This window comes from Macaca nemestrina, chromosome 18 (genome assembly GCF_043159975.1).
Source record: "Macaca nemestrina isolate mMacNem1 chromosome 18, mMacNem.hap1, whole genome shotgun sequence".
In the NCBI taxonomy this organism is placed as follows: domain Eukaryota; kingdom Metazoa; phylum Chordata; class Mammalia; order Primates; family Cercopithecidae; genus Macaca; species Macaca nemestrina.
In genome coordinates this window covers 78,971,268-78,985,751 of record NC_092142.1, presented here as the reverse complement: position 1 = coordinate 78,985,751, position 14,484 = coordinate 78,971,268, and the positions used below count along the sequence as shown (strand labels likewise).

At 42.0% G+C, this 14,484-nt stretch overlaps 1 long non-coding RNA gene across 3 annotated transcripts in view; it reads right to left on the bottom strand.

Annotated features, from left to right (window-relative positions):
• Positions 1-9,103: 9,103 nt before the first annotated feature.
• The window catches only part of LOC139359923 (uncharacterized), a 255,904-nt gene continuing 250,523 nt past the window's right edge, over positions 9,104-14,484 (bottom strand). For 2 of the 3 annotated variants that reach the window (XR_011616588.1, XR_011616591.1), the window contains one exon: positions 10,625-11,680. This is a non-coding gene — a long non-coding RNA (uncharacterized lncRNA). Of the gene's footprint in view, positions 9,708-10,624; positions 11,681-14,484 lie in introns of those variants that run through there. The other variant, XR_011616590.1, reaches the window with a different exon arrangement.

The window sequence follows — 14,484 nt, the reverse complement described above, 5'->3', positions numbered from 1 at the left end:
GGCTTAACCATTGTGTGATGATCTCATGAATGCTCTCATCATTGTCTTTTGGTACATGCACTTCTTTGGGGCTTACGCACAAGCGCAGAATTGCTCCATCACAGAGGTTACATGCATTTGGCTTTAGGAGATACTGCCAGTTTTCCAAAGTGATTGCACCAAGTTATTCTCCCCCAAAACAGTGCAGGTGAGTTCTAACTGCTTCACATCTTTGCAGACACTTGGTAACGTCTATTAAACTTTGTTTTATATTAACCATTTCTGTTGACATGTTGTTATATATCATTGTGGTGTCATTTGCAGATCACTAATGGAGCTGAGTATCCTTCACATGCATATTGTTCATTTGATTATCTTTTTTTGTAAAGTGCCTGTTCAGGTATTTTGCCCATTTTTAATATTGAATTGCCAGCCTTTATTGTTGTAAAGAGTTGATATGGAATTGCCAGCCTTTATTGATGTAAAGAGTTTTCAGGAGGAAAACTCTTCATTTTTAAGTATGATGTCAATTGTGGGTTTTTCATATATTGCCTTTATTAAAGGTTCAGAAAATTCATTTCTGTTCTTAGTTTATTAAGTGTTTTTATCCATGAATTGCTGTTGACTTTTGTCAAATGCTTTTTCTGCATCAGTTGAAATAATCATGTGTTTGTTTCCCCCTTATTCTGTTAATGTGACATGTTGCATTGATTGATTTTATATGTTGAACCACACATTTATAATCTTGGAATAATTCCTACTTGGACATGGTGTGTAATCCTTTTAATATGCTGGTGGAATTAATTCACTGGTATTTTATTTAGTTCTCTTTATCTTTGGGTTTTAGCAGTTTTGCTCTGATATTCCTAGATGTGTTTATATTTGTATTTATCTTTCTTGGGTTTGTGGGTCTATTCTGGTTTCCTGTTTTTATTTTTCTTAAGTATTGTGGCTTTAAACTTTCCATCAGTTTTGGAAAATACTTAGCTATTTTCTGTTCAAATATTTCTTCTGCACTTCCTCTTTCCCCTTTTTCTCCTCTTTCTGCGCCTTCCTCTTTCTTCCTTCCATTTTTGTCTCCAATTACATATGTGGTAGACCTAGTTCTCATGCCTTATATATTTTTCTTTTTTCTTTTTCTATTTTTTTTTTTTTTTTTTTTTTTTTTTTTTTTTTTTTTTTGAGCCAGGGTCTCACTATATCACCCAGGCTGGAGTTCAGTGACACTATCTTGGCTCACTGCAACCTCCACCTCCCAGATTCAAGTGGTCATCCTGCCTCAGCCTCCTGAGTAGTTGGGACTACAGGCACAAGCCATGACTCCCGGCTAATTTTTGTAGAGACAGGATTTTGTCACATTGCCCAGGCTGGTCTCAAACTCGTGAGCTCAAAGCGATCCACCCACCTCGACCTCCCAAGGTGCAGGATTACAGGTGTGAGCCACAATGCGTGACCTATTTTTCATTCTTTATTCCTTCCATACTTCTGTCTAGAGTTTCTGCTAACTTCCAGTTTCTCCCAGTTGCTCTCTTCCTCTACATCTAAACAGCTGTAAACTCACCCACTGAATTCTTAATGTATTTTTAGTCTTGAAATTTCCATTTTTTTCATATATTTCAATTCCTTTACAAAATTTTCTGTCTTTTGATAATTTTAGAGTCTGTGCCTGACTTCAGTGTTTGCCTCATCTGTTCTGTTTCTTTTGTTAGCCTTTTTTCATTGTTATTTAGTCCTGTGTCTTATTAGCCCTAGTCACTTTTTGCTGAGCACTGAGCATGGACATTAATATGAAAAATTATGGAAGGCCTTGACTGAGTGTGGTGGCTCATGCCTGTCATCCCAGCATTTTGGGAGGCCAAAGGTGGGTGGATCACTTGAAGTCAGGAGTTTGAGACCAACCTGGCCAATACAGAGAAACCCTGTCTCTACTAAAAATACAAAAATGAGCCGGGTGTGTTGGCACGCATCTGTAATCCCTGCTACTCGAGAGGCTGAGGCAGGAGAATCACTTGAACCTGGGAGGCAGAGGTTGCAGTGAGCCGAGATTGTGCCACCATACTCCAGCCTGAGTGACAGAGCAAAACTCTGTCTCAAAAAAAAAAAAAAAAAAAAAAAAGAAAAGAAAACTTATAGAAGGCCTAGATGAGCCTTCAGCTTCCAGCAAGCAGTTAGAGTCGAACCAAGCTGTTTCAAGCCTGGAATTCAGCTTTGTGAAGATCTGGTTTGTTTCCTCTTTACTTTCTGATTAGAGTGTCCTGATGGTGAGCCTGGTGAGCTTACCTCATCTCTATCTCTTTGTTGGAAGCTAAACTCCAAATTTCACCTCCTCAGGACCATGAGGCACCTGCAAATTCTGTCTCTTTAGCCTACTGTCTGTGATTCCTTCTTACACTCTCCTGGCCTAGAGAGCTTATCAATTGGTGAACACCTCCTGGGAATACATAGCTCAGACTGTTAGACTTTTATGCCTGTACTTCCCTTTGAAGATTTTAGCCCCTCAAGTCTTGACTATTTAGAAGTCTAAATTTGAGTTTCTTGCTCCTCTACTCTATAAGACTGTCAGAAACTCAGCTCATCTTCTTGGTTTCTTAAACATCTATCGCCGCTTGGCTTCTCACTCCTTCTGTCCAGGATTCTTACAAATTGGTGAATGCCCCAAAGGAAAATGGTGTGTAGAATGCTGTGTTAGCTTCAGTGAATTTTTTTTTTTTTTTTTTTTTTTTTTTTTTTTTTTTTTGCAGATCTTAGCCCTTGATGTTTGGGATACCTTGATAGCTCTTTAATGGCATTTGGGTTTTCTGGTCATTTTCGGTGAGGCGTTTGTTTACCATAGGCTAGTTTGCTATAACTGCAAGCAGAGCTTCCCCAGATCGACTCTGGATTCTGTATCCATAAGCGTGAGAGGACTGACCAGGGTGAAAGGAGCCATCTTTCTGACCACAGAGAGTGCTTGTGAAAGCATCCTTCACTTCTACCTGTGAGGAACCTGTCCTCAGCTCCATGTCATATCTTAACATCTTGTCAGTCTTCCTGTCTCTCTGTTTTTCAATAAAGACTTTTGCCTTGGCCGGGCATGGTGGCTTATGCCTATAATCCCAACACTCTTGGAGGCCAAAGCAGGAAGATCACTTGAGCCCAGGAGTGTGAGACCAACAAAAGACCGAAAAAATTTAGCCAGGTGTGGTTGTGTGTGAGTGGAGTCCCAGCTACTTCAGAAGCTGATGCAGGAGAATCCCTTGAGCCGGGAGGTCGAGGCCACAGTGAGCGGAGATCGTACCACCACACTCCAGCCTGGGAAACAGACCAAGACCCTGTCTCAAAAAAAAAAAAAAAAAAATACGACCCTCACTTTTTGGATGAAAATATCATTGTTATACTGGAAGTATAAATACTATTTGGCTATGTTTTAAAATGTAGAGTTCTTATCTTTTAAAAAGTAATCCTAAAACATAAAATTTGATTTCAAATAATTCAGTGGAGATTCTACTCTGTCAGAGTGTTTGAATATGTCCTAATTTTAAAAATAGGCAAGTAAAAAAAGTCACAACCATGAAAAAAACACTCTGACTTGCTACAGAATAAAAATCAGAACTCCTAAGCAATTATACAAAAATTCATCTACACCCCTCTTAGCCAGTGGTCATGCCATGCTCTCAATCCTTTACAAATGCTGGTAGCTTTTCTCCTTATCATTTCAATCTTAACATCCTTTTTAAAAAGTTGGCACCATTGTCTTTAGTATTGTTAGATCGTGATCCCCACAAGAGGTGGTAGGAGAATGTACAAGCTATTGGAGGCCTAGCAGAGCCCCTTAGAGAAGTTTTCTAAACTGCCGTATTCCTTAAAGGCACAAGCAGGCATCTTTCAAACTTTCCATCATAGTATAAAACCACTGCCATCTAAATCAAGACCAACCTTGTCTGTCTGCTGTGTGCAAAGCCTCCTGCCAGATGTTTTACCCAGGTTATCTCTGTAAACTCTCACAGCAATCCTGTCACAATTATTACATAGTATTCCTTTTTACAGGAGGGGAAACATGTTTAGAAAGCCTAAACAGCTAGAAGCAAAGGAACAGTTACCAACTAGCTAAACCAGGATTTAAACCTCAGGTGTCTGACATGAGAGTCTCATGATTAAGTGGTTCTCAAACTTGAACGTGCATCAGCCTCACCTGGAGGACTTGTTAAAACACATGCTGCTGAACCTTACTCCCAGAGTTTCTGATTGAGTAGGCTTGGGGCAGGGCCCAAGAATTTGCATTTGAATAAATTCCCAGGAGCTGCTGGTGCTGTGTGTCCAGGGACTTCATTCTGAGAAACACTGTACTAGGGTCCACTGTACTTGGGTCAACAGTCATATGATTTGTTGTCCTCAGATATGCAGGAAAACTTGGTGGTTTCTTCTTGGCCTGGAGTAGTCAGGAACTCTGCTTTGTTAAGTATGGACCAAGTGACCCATGGCTTTGGGTTCATTCACTCAGGATATCGGTTCACTCTGGTGACGGTCACGGCAGGAGACTGCCCGTTTCTTGGACGTGGAATGCACTGAGTCCTTCCCGTTGACTGATAACACGTGGCCAACCTCACTTTGCAGCAACATGTTAGATGGTCCCTGCTTAGGAGCCATTTGGATGATAAATTTTTTAGGACTTGCAGTCGCAGTATTGAATCCATTAGGCGCCCATATTAGTTCGTTCTTGCACTGATAGAAAGACATACCTGAGACTGGGTAATTTATAAAGAAAAGAGGTTTAATCGGCTTGTGGTTTCATAGGCTGCCCGGGAAGCTTGTTGGCATCCGCTTCCGGGGGAGGTCTCGGGAGGATTTTACTCATGGCGGAAGGCAAAGGGGAAGCAGACTGTCTTACATGGCAGGAGCAGGACTAAGAGACAGAGGGGAAGTGCCACACGCTTTTAAACAGCCAGCTCTACTGAGAACTCATTCACTATGCAGTACCAAGGAGGGGATGGTGCTAAACCATTCATGAGAACTCCACCCACCATGCGCCAATCAACTCCCACCTGGCCACTCCTCCATCACTGGGGATTACAATTCCACACGAGATTTGGGTGGGGACACAGACCCAAACCATATCAGCCCCTATCTGGAAAGGCCTCAAGTGCAGCCACAGTAAACGTGTGAATCATTGCACCTTTCTTGATCCCACCTACTGTTTCAGCTTAGTTTTCCACTATTATTTCCCTACTCCCAAATCTCCTGCTGCGCAAATCTCTTCATTCTTCCCAGGGCATTGTCGTCAAGACTCTTGGAAGCTGGTTAGAAATGTTTACACTCAGCAAAGCCTTCTTGTATTCAAGAGGGTGAATTAGATAATGGTGATAGAGAGGTTTAGTGGCTATGGGGCCCTGCTACTTAGCAGTGAAGAATCTGCCTCTCTTCTAATCCAGCTGGCACGCACTGGAGCTGGGTGGTCTGATAGAAGTTTCTTAAGTTGGTGCTTCCACTTTCCTCATTACAAAATAAGATAACAAAATTTTGTTATTACAATAACAAAATTTCTGAGTTATTTGGAGTGTTAAATGACTTAGTATATGCAAAAATCTTAACAAGGTGTCTGGCACAGAATAAGCACTAAATAAGCTGCCACTGGCAAGAGTTAATTCTCATATACATGAAGGTCGGGCGCTTTGGAGAAAATGTGGAGAAAGGACATCTGGACTGGATCTTGAAGTGATCCAGCTCAGGGGCAGTATTTGGGGTTTGGGTAAGAAGAGCCTTTGTGGAAGGAATGAGACAAACAAAAGGAGAAAAATAGCCGTGGGATGGGGGCATGGGAAGGGAGGGGTCTCTAGTGAGGAGACCACCTCTTACCTATCCTGTGAGCCTCTTCTCCCCTTCTACCCACCATGAATCCTGGGCTAGAAATAGGAGAACATCTCACTATTCTTAGGAAACCAGACCTTTGTGATACATCATGCCTGGGCTTCCTACCTCCGTGCTTTGGGGCACTTTCCCTGACTCAATGGCAAGATCGCCTCTTCTTTATGCACCACGGACAAAAGAACCCTCTGTTTTCAGCCTTATCTTGCTGTACAATTATAATTATATGTGTGTGTGATAGAGGGTCTTGTCTCCTTGTTGAACTGATTTTTTCCATGTTTGTGCTGGAGCCATGTCCATCTGTATGTTCTCCACGCTTGACTCGTGGTGGGGATTCTCTGGTTGTTGTCTGAATGTATATATGGACAATGAATGGATAAACAAAGAGTTAAGTGAACACAGTATTTTCCCCCTAAAGACTAGCCCAAAGCGTAGTGTGAAAGCAGTATAATACAGAGCCGTGTTCCTCAACCGGTGGTGCGTGGATCAGTAGCATCTTCCTCACCTGGGAGATTGCTAGAAATGCAGGCTCCCAGGTCTCACCCCAGACCTGCCTTATCAGAATCTGCATCTTAACAGGAACCGCGGGATGATTTGTGTACACTTTACAGTTCGAAAGGACTGGTGTAGTGGTTAAGAGAGAAAGTTCCGGAGACCGAGTTCCAATTCCAGATCTGTGTCTTACCCAGCTGTGTGGACTTATTCCCTCAGGGCCTTAGTTTTCGCGTCTGTCAAATGGGCATAATGATAGGAGCTCCTTCATTGTCTTGTTGTGATGATTAAACGTGTTCACGTGTGTAAAATACCTTGCACGATGCTTGCCAAATGCAAGCATTCAGTGTTCAAAAAATAGTAGCAGTTGTTATTATTATTCATATCCTTCTGACTCCCTGTGAGACTGTGGAGAAAGAAAGGAAAGCTTGCTGAAGATCTAAATAGACACTGCCCTGTGTTTCCTCTCCACACCCGGTAGCTGGTGGTGGGGGCCGGTTGGCCTCTGGGCTGCCCCTTCCTGCATTGGGTCCCCTCAGTGGGGCACTGCTGACGTGAGCAGCGTGGCCCTTCTCTCTGCTGTCATGCCGCAAGCCCAGAACTTCCTGGAGCTGAGGACATCAGCTAGACAGAGAGAACCACCCTTTCCCCGGCGCTGAGTCATGCTATCTCTATTCAGACAGGGATCAGGGCAGGTGGGAAACTCTACAGCCTGGCGGAGATGCCCCGGGCGAGGGATTGGGTGACTCATACTGGGACATGAGTCACACTTATTACATAAGGGCAGATCAAGAGTATTCAAATGCCACACAAGCCTGAATCTGTCCCCATAGACTGGGGAAGGGGGTGTTAGGAAGGAGACTTGCCCAAAGACAAGTCCCGGAATCTCCAAAACAAGTTGGCCCCACTTCTCACGGGTCACTTCTTTCACATATGCCCAAGGACAATATCATCATCATCATCATCATCACTGATGTGGTTATAATTTGAAACAGGCAGATAAATTGCTTTTCGGGACTAGAGAAAACCTGTGGGTAACTTACTTTAACTTTTAGAGATACAGATTAATCAGCACCCAAACATTGGAGATATGAAAAAGCAGTAAGTCTCCTTTTTAAGAGCTATGTAAAAAAAAACCAAAGTCAATTTAAAAAGCAATTCAGTAGAAGAAATACATTTATTTAACAAACGAGGGATAAAAATTTTACACTGATGAAATTAATAGCATTCTTCCTTCAACATATGCATATTCCAGGATTGTGAAGGTAGACAGGGATGGATACCTGCAGATGATGAGTGTGGCAAAAATCAGTGGAAGTTTTCTGTCATGAAGTTGGGCTTAAAAGACTTGTGACATTGGACCTTCTAGGTTTAAGCTAAAGACACAATATGAAATAGAAAAGATAGTTATGAAGAGATAAATGTTTTCTAAATTATTAGTTATAATAAGGGAATACAGAAAGCACTTTTCAAATCCAACTATGCAATTTGGTTTCGTCTATAAATGGTAAATGTACTGAGCATTCAGCTATTGAAAAAGCTTTTGAAGTCCTCCATACTATAGAAGATGCTAGTGCTAACATGCTGGGTTAAATGATAAAGTTGGTTCAAATGAAAACAAAATTTTTAAGCCTTAGGGTCAAAGCTACATCAACAACAACAAAAGGTCTCTCTACTCTGGGAAAAAAATCCAACTGTAAAAGACTAGAATGAAACATAATATTACCAGTGGTTATGGGAATTCAGTGAACATTTTCCATCTTAATTAAATTTTCAAAACTTTCTGTACTTAACATGTCTTTATAACATAAACATATGTGTGTATATACACATATATTATAAACAATAAATATATATACATATTTAGAATATATATGAATATATAGTGTAAAAGTGATATACAACATATAACATATGTTTTAAAACAATGAATACTAGTAATATAGTATAATATAATATATAGTAAACTCAGATTAAAGTTGAAGGAGACTCTGTGGCCAGCGTTTTATATTGATGTACCACATTCTTCTTATGTGCAAATGGTGAACAACATACAAAGGGTAGCTAATGCGTAACTTTAGTCCAGTGTACTTTAGAAGAAAAATTAGACGGGTGTGGATGATGTGATATATTAATCCCTATGGATTAGATATTTCTGTTTGGAGAACTGATTAATTTCCTTATTGCTGATCTAGCCAGTCAACAGCTTTTACTTGTGGTAGTTACAGATCTTTTGACCTCACAGTAGATAAATCAGATGGCAATAGAACGGGTACACACTCCCTTCCATCCTCTCCCCACCCTTTCAATAAATGTCAATTTGCTGGGTTTTTCCGAGCCATGGAATGTACATGTCATAACCGAAGAACAAATCCATTTGCATTCTCAACCCAAACACCATTTTTGAACTCCAGACCTCCCTGAATGCCAACGGGGCTACGGCTCCATGCCCAAAGATATAAAGGGAGAGTCTCTCACTTCCCATGCAATCTTCAGAAATCTATTTTACGTCAAATGGTGGCTCCAGATAGAAGAGAGTGGCCAGAACCAAATACTCATATTCTGCTACATCAATCCAGTTAACCCTCTGGTCCTGCTAAGCTACAAGGACTTCTAAAAACACAGTCCAGCTATCGTGAGGTATGATGTTCTTTCCAAGCCCTGATCTACGATGCACACAATTGCCATATTCATTTTCCAAGGCCCCATCTCTTCTCCTCTTGATCCCTAACCAGGGGTTGCAAACTAAAGCCAGTGGGCTAAATGCAGCCAGTTGCCTGCTTGCTTTGCCCTTTCTTAATGGCCCTTGATCTAAGAATGACATTTATTTATTTACTATTAACCAAATGGTTTGAAATGATTATATAAATATGTACCTCATAGTCTTGAGGCTGCTTTTTGGCCTTGATTTTCCCCAAAATATTTACTCTCTGGTTCTTAAAAGAAGCCTGTCCTGAAAGTTTTTGTTGTAACCATCCCAACCTAAGATATTATTTCCTGGATGCGGCACTTCAAAGCTCCTTACTGATACTCCTGTTCCATGCTGCCCCCTCCTCACATTTTTTGTTTGTTTGTTTTATACAAGCAGCCAGAAAACCCATCAGAGCACGACTTTCCTTTCCTCGGAGGCTTCCTACGCTTCTCTTTTCTAAATAAAATCCAAACTCCTTACCTTTTCCTTCAAGCCTGAAGCCCCTGCCTATCTCTGCCTTCATCAACAACAACTCTCCCATTGGCTGGGTTCCAGTCTCCCGACTAACCTTCTGTTCTTTTTCACGTTGAGCCTTTGGACATGGCCCTAGAATATATGCTTCGTGAAGGCGGGGATTTCGTATTGGTGATGTCATCATGTTCTTCAGGATGGTGTCTGGCACATAACACACATCGTATATATTCTGCACCATGGAATATACATGTCATTACGAAAGAACAAATCCATTTGCGTTCTCAACTCAAACACTGTTGTGGACCTCCAAGCCTTCCTGAATGTCAACAGGGCTGTGTTTACATATGTAAATATCATACATGCCAATTCTACTACTTACAGTATTTTGCTCCTTTATCCATCTGTAAAATGTTGATAAAATATAAATTCTGCCTCCCAGCATTGCCATGAAGATTCAAAGTCACTTATTTTTGAAATATATAGAGAGAACTGACATTAGAACTCAGGTCTTTCTGATGCTCTGCTGCATCATCCTCTCTTCATTCAAACATTAAGCCTTCCTCTGCTACACGGTCTAGGACAAATCCCTGTGTCTGTGAACACATGGCCTTCTCCTAGAGGAAATATCTTTGTCTTTGTGTCAGAGTGGTCTGTTTTCATGCCCTCATCCAGGCAGCCTTGTGGTACTAAATGACTCAAATTCAAGTTTGTAATCCTCCAAAGCCAGCGTCTGGTTTGGTACTAGAGAGCCTTGTTTTTATGGTATAACTATTGCCTAGAAGAGGAATTCTAGCACCTTTTGTCCACACTCTCCCCTGCCCAGCTGTGGGGCATGAGGCCACCTCTCTGGCCAGACGTCTGGGTTCCTGCTGCTTTTTGCTGTGTTCCTATCACTCCTTGGCTGCACTAGGTTCTTTGGTTATTGGTTGGAATAGGCAGTTTCAGGGAGGGAGAGGATGAGGAACACAAGGATTTGATACACAGTTGCAGCCTTTCCATTTATAGGAACATGGCTTTTAATTCAGGCTTCATCTTCAACCCTGGTCTTTACCAAGCTTTTGTCATGCTATTGTTTCCCTTGTAATTTTTAGTTTATTGGTTCTGCTCCTAAACAATTACTTAATATTTTCCTTTAAATCATCTCACTTTGTTTTCTTTTCTTTTTTTTTTTTTTTTTTGCTTATTTTGTATGCAAGTCTGTGGACGCCAGGACAAACTCCTTGGCAGGGTTCAGAAGGCCCCTCACTGTCTGCCCAGCTCCCATCTCAGCCCCTGTCTCACCACTCCCTGTATCACACTAGACGTTTCACTTAACTGATGGTCAGAGTGGTTAACTGTGGCATTGCTCAAGTGCTTACTGCGTCCTAGGCTTTTGTACCCCCCATTTTGGTGAACTCCCCCCGCCAACAAACCTTCCCCAGAAAGAGGGGGTTGACCTTAGAGAAGTGAAATAATCAGCCAAGGTCCCATAAAGAGGAAGCAGGGCAGAGCTGGGGTGCAAGTCCTGTAGTTGTTCCCCTGTTTGTTTTTTCCGGGTACAACTACCTCACCTGCAGTGACCTTTCTCCCTCTAGGTCAGGATCTTTCAGATAGAAGTCCAGGAAGAAGCACAGATTTGATGCTTTTGCTCCTTTTCTAAACACTGCTCAGTGAACGACTTGTAAGTGGCTGGGGCCATATCAAAGCTTGTTACCTGTGTCATGGAATCCAATGTCTAAAGCATTATTGTGTTGACCAGGGGAGAAAACAGTTTTTTAAAGAGATTTTTTTTTTTTCATGAAGAGATGAAGAAGAGTAGGAATGTATTGGTCTATTTCCAAATCAACGATAAATAAACGGTTCCTCTTATTTATTTTTTTAACCTGGTGCAAACTCTTCTTTATCCAAAGAATTTGCTTTGCTTCTTTCATTTTCCTCTTGAGGCTGGCTCCTGAGGCCACAGAATGAAAGGGGCCTGAAAAAGCGCGCCACCAGTAAACCAGCATGCCATTCAGTTTCTTTTCTTACACAACAGTTATTTGTAAACTAATCAATAAACTTTTCTCATTTTGTTTGCTCCTTTAGAACCCTTAGCAGCCGCCTGCTGAACCATGAAGAAACTTAAAATAGTGATGATCTCCTCTTGACGCTGCCGCCTCTTTCTCCCCATAGAACCCACGAGCCAATCTGTGGTGTTTATACTCGAGGCCATATGAAGCTAATCTGTATGGAAATAAAGGATAGAAATATTCAGATTGAGTTTTACTAAGTGAACCTGAGGTTTTTCTGTTCAGCAAAATAGGCCAGGTAAATGCGTTTCTGATACAGAATAAATCACTGGTTTGAAGACCTATATTTCCTGTTTACCATTTTGCTTAGACGCAATTCACAGCTCTCTGCATGGATTGTGAAGAGCACCAGCCCCTTCCCCCAGGATAGTTCCTGGAATGCAACTCATGTTCCTGTTGGAGTCTGGGAGTTCTGTTCTCCCAGTCTGAGGCTGAAGGTGTTCAGGACTTCTCAGAGGGTCAAGGAAGAGAGAGGAAAAGGAAAACATTCAGGGATGTGTTTATAGAGCAATTTACAAGCCAGACCCTGAGTCCTTACTCAGGAAATAAGACACACACTCTGGTTCTGGGCACCAGAAGATTGTGACACAGTGTTGTCAATGCAAAGATTGAGACAGGTAAGGAGTTGCCATAGGAGAATATAAGAGGGGAGCCCCAACAGCAGTGCAGGTGTTCAGGCCAGTCCTTTTGAAACACTTGGTTCTGGTCTCAGTGTTTTCATTCATTCATTCACTGAGTTATTAGTTCAACAGTATCTGCTGAATGCAGGTGCCTTTTTAGAAGTACAGCAATGAACAAAAAAGGTTTGTTTTCTTCTCTCATGAAGTACATAGTTTTAGTGTATCTTATTATAATATTATTATTATTATTATTATTATTTGAGACAGGGTCTTACTATGTTGCCCATGCTAGAGTTCAGTGGTATGGTCTGGGTTCACTGCAGCTTTGACCTCCCAGACTCAAGTGATCCTTCAGCCTCAGCTCCCCGAGTAGCTGGGACTAAAGGCATGCACCACCACAGCCAGCTAATTTTTTTTTTTTTTGAATTTTTAGTAGAGACAAGATCTTGCTATGTTGTCAGTCTGGTCTCAAACTCTTGGCCTTACGTGATCCTCTTGCCTCAGCCTCCCAAAGTGCTGGGATTACAGATGTGAGCCACCTGGCCAGTTTTAGTGTATCTCAAAGCATGAGCTGCAATATGGGAAAGAGGGAAGGAGAGGAGAGGATAGGAAAATCATTCCAGGTCCAAGGAGTGGCAGGAACAAATGCATGGAGACGGGATATAGTCCAATGGTTTATTGAACTGTACTGCATTCATTACCACTTCATTGTAATCTTTCAGGTTGGAAGTTGGAAGATATGATAATGGGAAGGGCTATGTCTTTAGCTTGTCCAGCAGGCAGTATAGAAAAATTAGTGCCTTCTTTTTATGGTTCTCCCATATGCTTTATTTTTATCTCTCAGTCATAGAAAAAAATAAATTTTAGAACTCTTAGAGCAAATATTTCTGAGGAAACTCTTGATATCTTTATGATGGAATTATTTCAGTCTACCTGGGGCCATAACGAATGCCATCAGACAGAGGTAAAGAATGCAAAGCTGCGGGCAGGTGCTGATCTGTACTCCAGAAAAGGCCATGGCCAAGGTCAGCCCTGTGTCGTCAGGGGAGTCACAGATTTGGTGGCAGAGCTCAGAGAAGGGTAGCCTGGTATGTATAGTGCATTTAGCGGATCCCGATGAAGGGGAAGCATTTCGACATGCTCTGGTTTGCAAAGTCTGAGGAGAAACAAATAACAGCCATGGACAGTCCTTCCTGAATTATCAGAATTTATCCAGGAGTGAAAAACGCTTCTGATAACTGATGCTTGCATGTATGTTGAACCATATGAAAGAAGTTGATCATTTTTGCTCTGTAAGATGGCAGTTTTGTGGGTTTTCTCTGCTCTGTTGCAGGTACAGAATGGGGCTCTTTATTCTTGGCATCTCACAAAATCTCACATTACCTGTTTTAGCTACAAAGTCTTCGTTCCATAGCTGAAGAAATCAAAGCTCAACAAGATGACATAAATTGCCCAAAGCCACACAACCAGAGGAACCAGGATTCAGACTGAAATCTGTTCAATGTCAAAGCTTGACCACGGATGAAGGCTCAGGGACCTCTGTCCTCCCTGTGTTGGACCCTATAGGGCCCTTGGGAGCCCTGTGGTCTGGGCTCTTTTCTACTAGGTGGCCCAGTCTGCTCTTTTCTACTCTGCGTATTGTCTTCTCTGGACTCTGAAACCAGCCTGATCGTGGGGGTCTTTGTGCCCTGATTGGCTGGAACTTCAAGGAGCTGGAGGATGAGACACTGACTTCTGTGGGACACTTGGTTTCTGATGAGGGTGGAGGCTGGACAGATTCTGGAAGTGTTTCCTCATGACTCAGTCTGTGCAGGGTTTCTCATACTGACTGTCTCAGCACCCACCTCCTCCAACCTCATCACAGACCCTGTTTTCTCAAGAATTCTCCAGGACACATATTATTATTATCATTATTATTATTAGTTTGAGATGGAGTCTCACTCATGCTTTGAGATACACTAAAACTTGACAGGCTGGAGTGCAGTGGCACCATTTGGCTCACGGCAATCTCCGTCTCCCTGGCTCAAGCCATTCTCCTGCCTCAGCCTCCCAAATAGCTGGTATTACAGGTGTGCACCACCATACCCAGCTAATTTTTGTATTTTTAGTAGAGATGGGGTTTCACCATGTTGGCCAGGGTGGTCAGGACTGAATTATTAATGCCAAAGCTTAGATAGTTACCAGCCCTTCCTTGAATCCTCAGCCATAAAAGGAGGTTTATAGCAGTCAGAATGGGCAAAGTTATGCGGTACAAACAAACATTTCCCCAAACTCTCAGTGGCTTAACCTAATCTAAATCAATCTCTCTCTCTCTCTCTTTCTCTCTCTTTTCCTACCT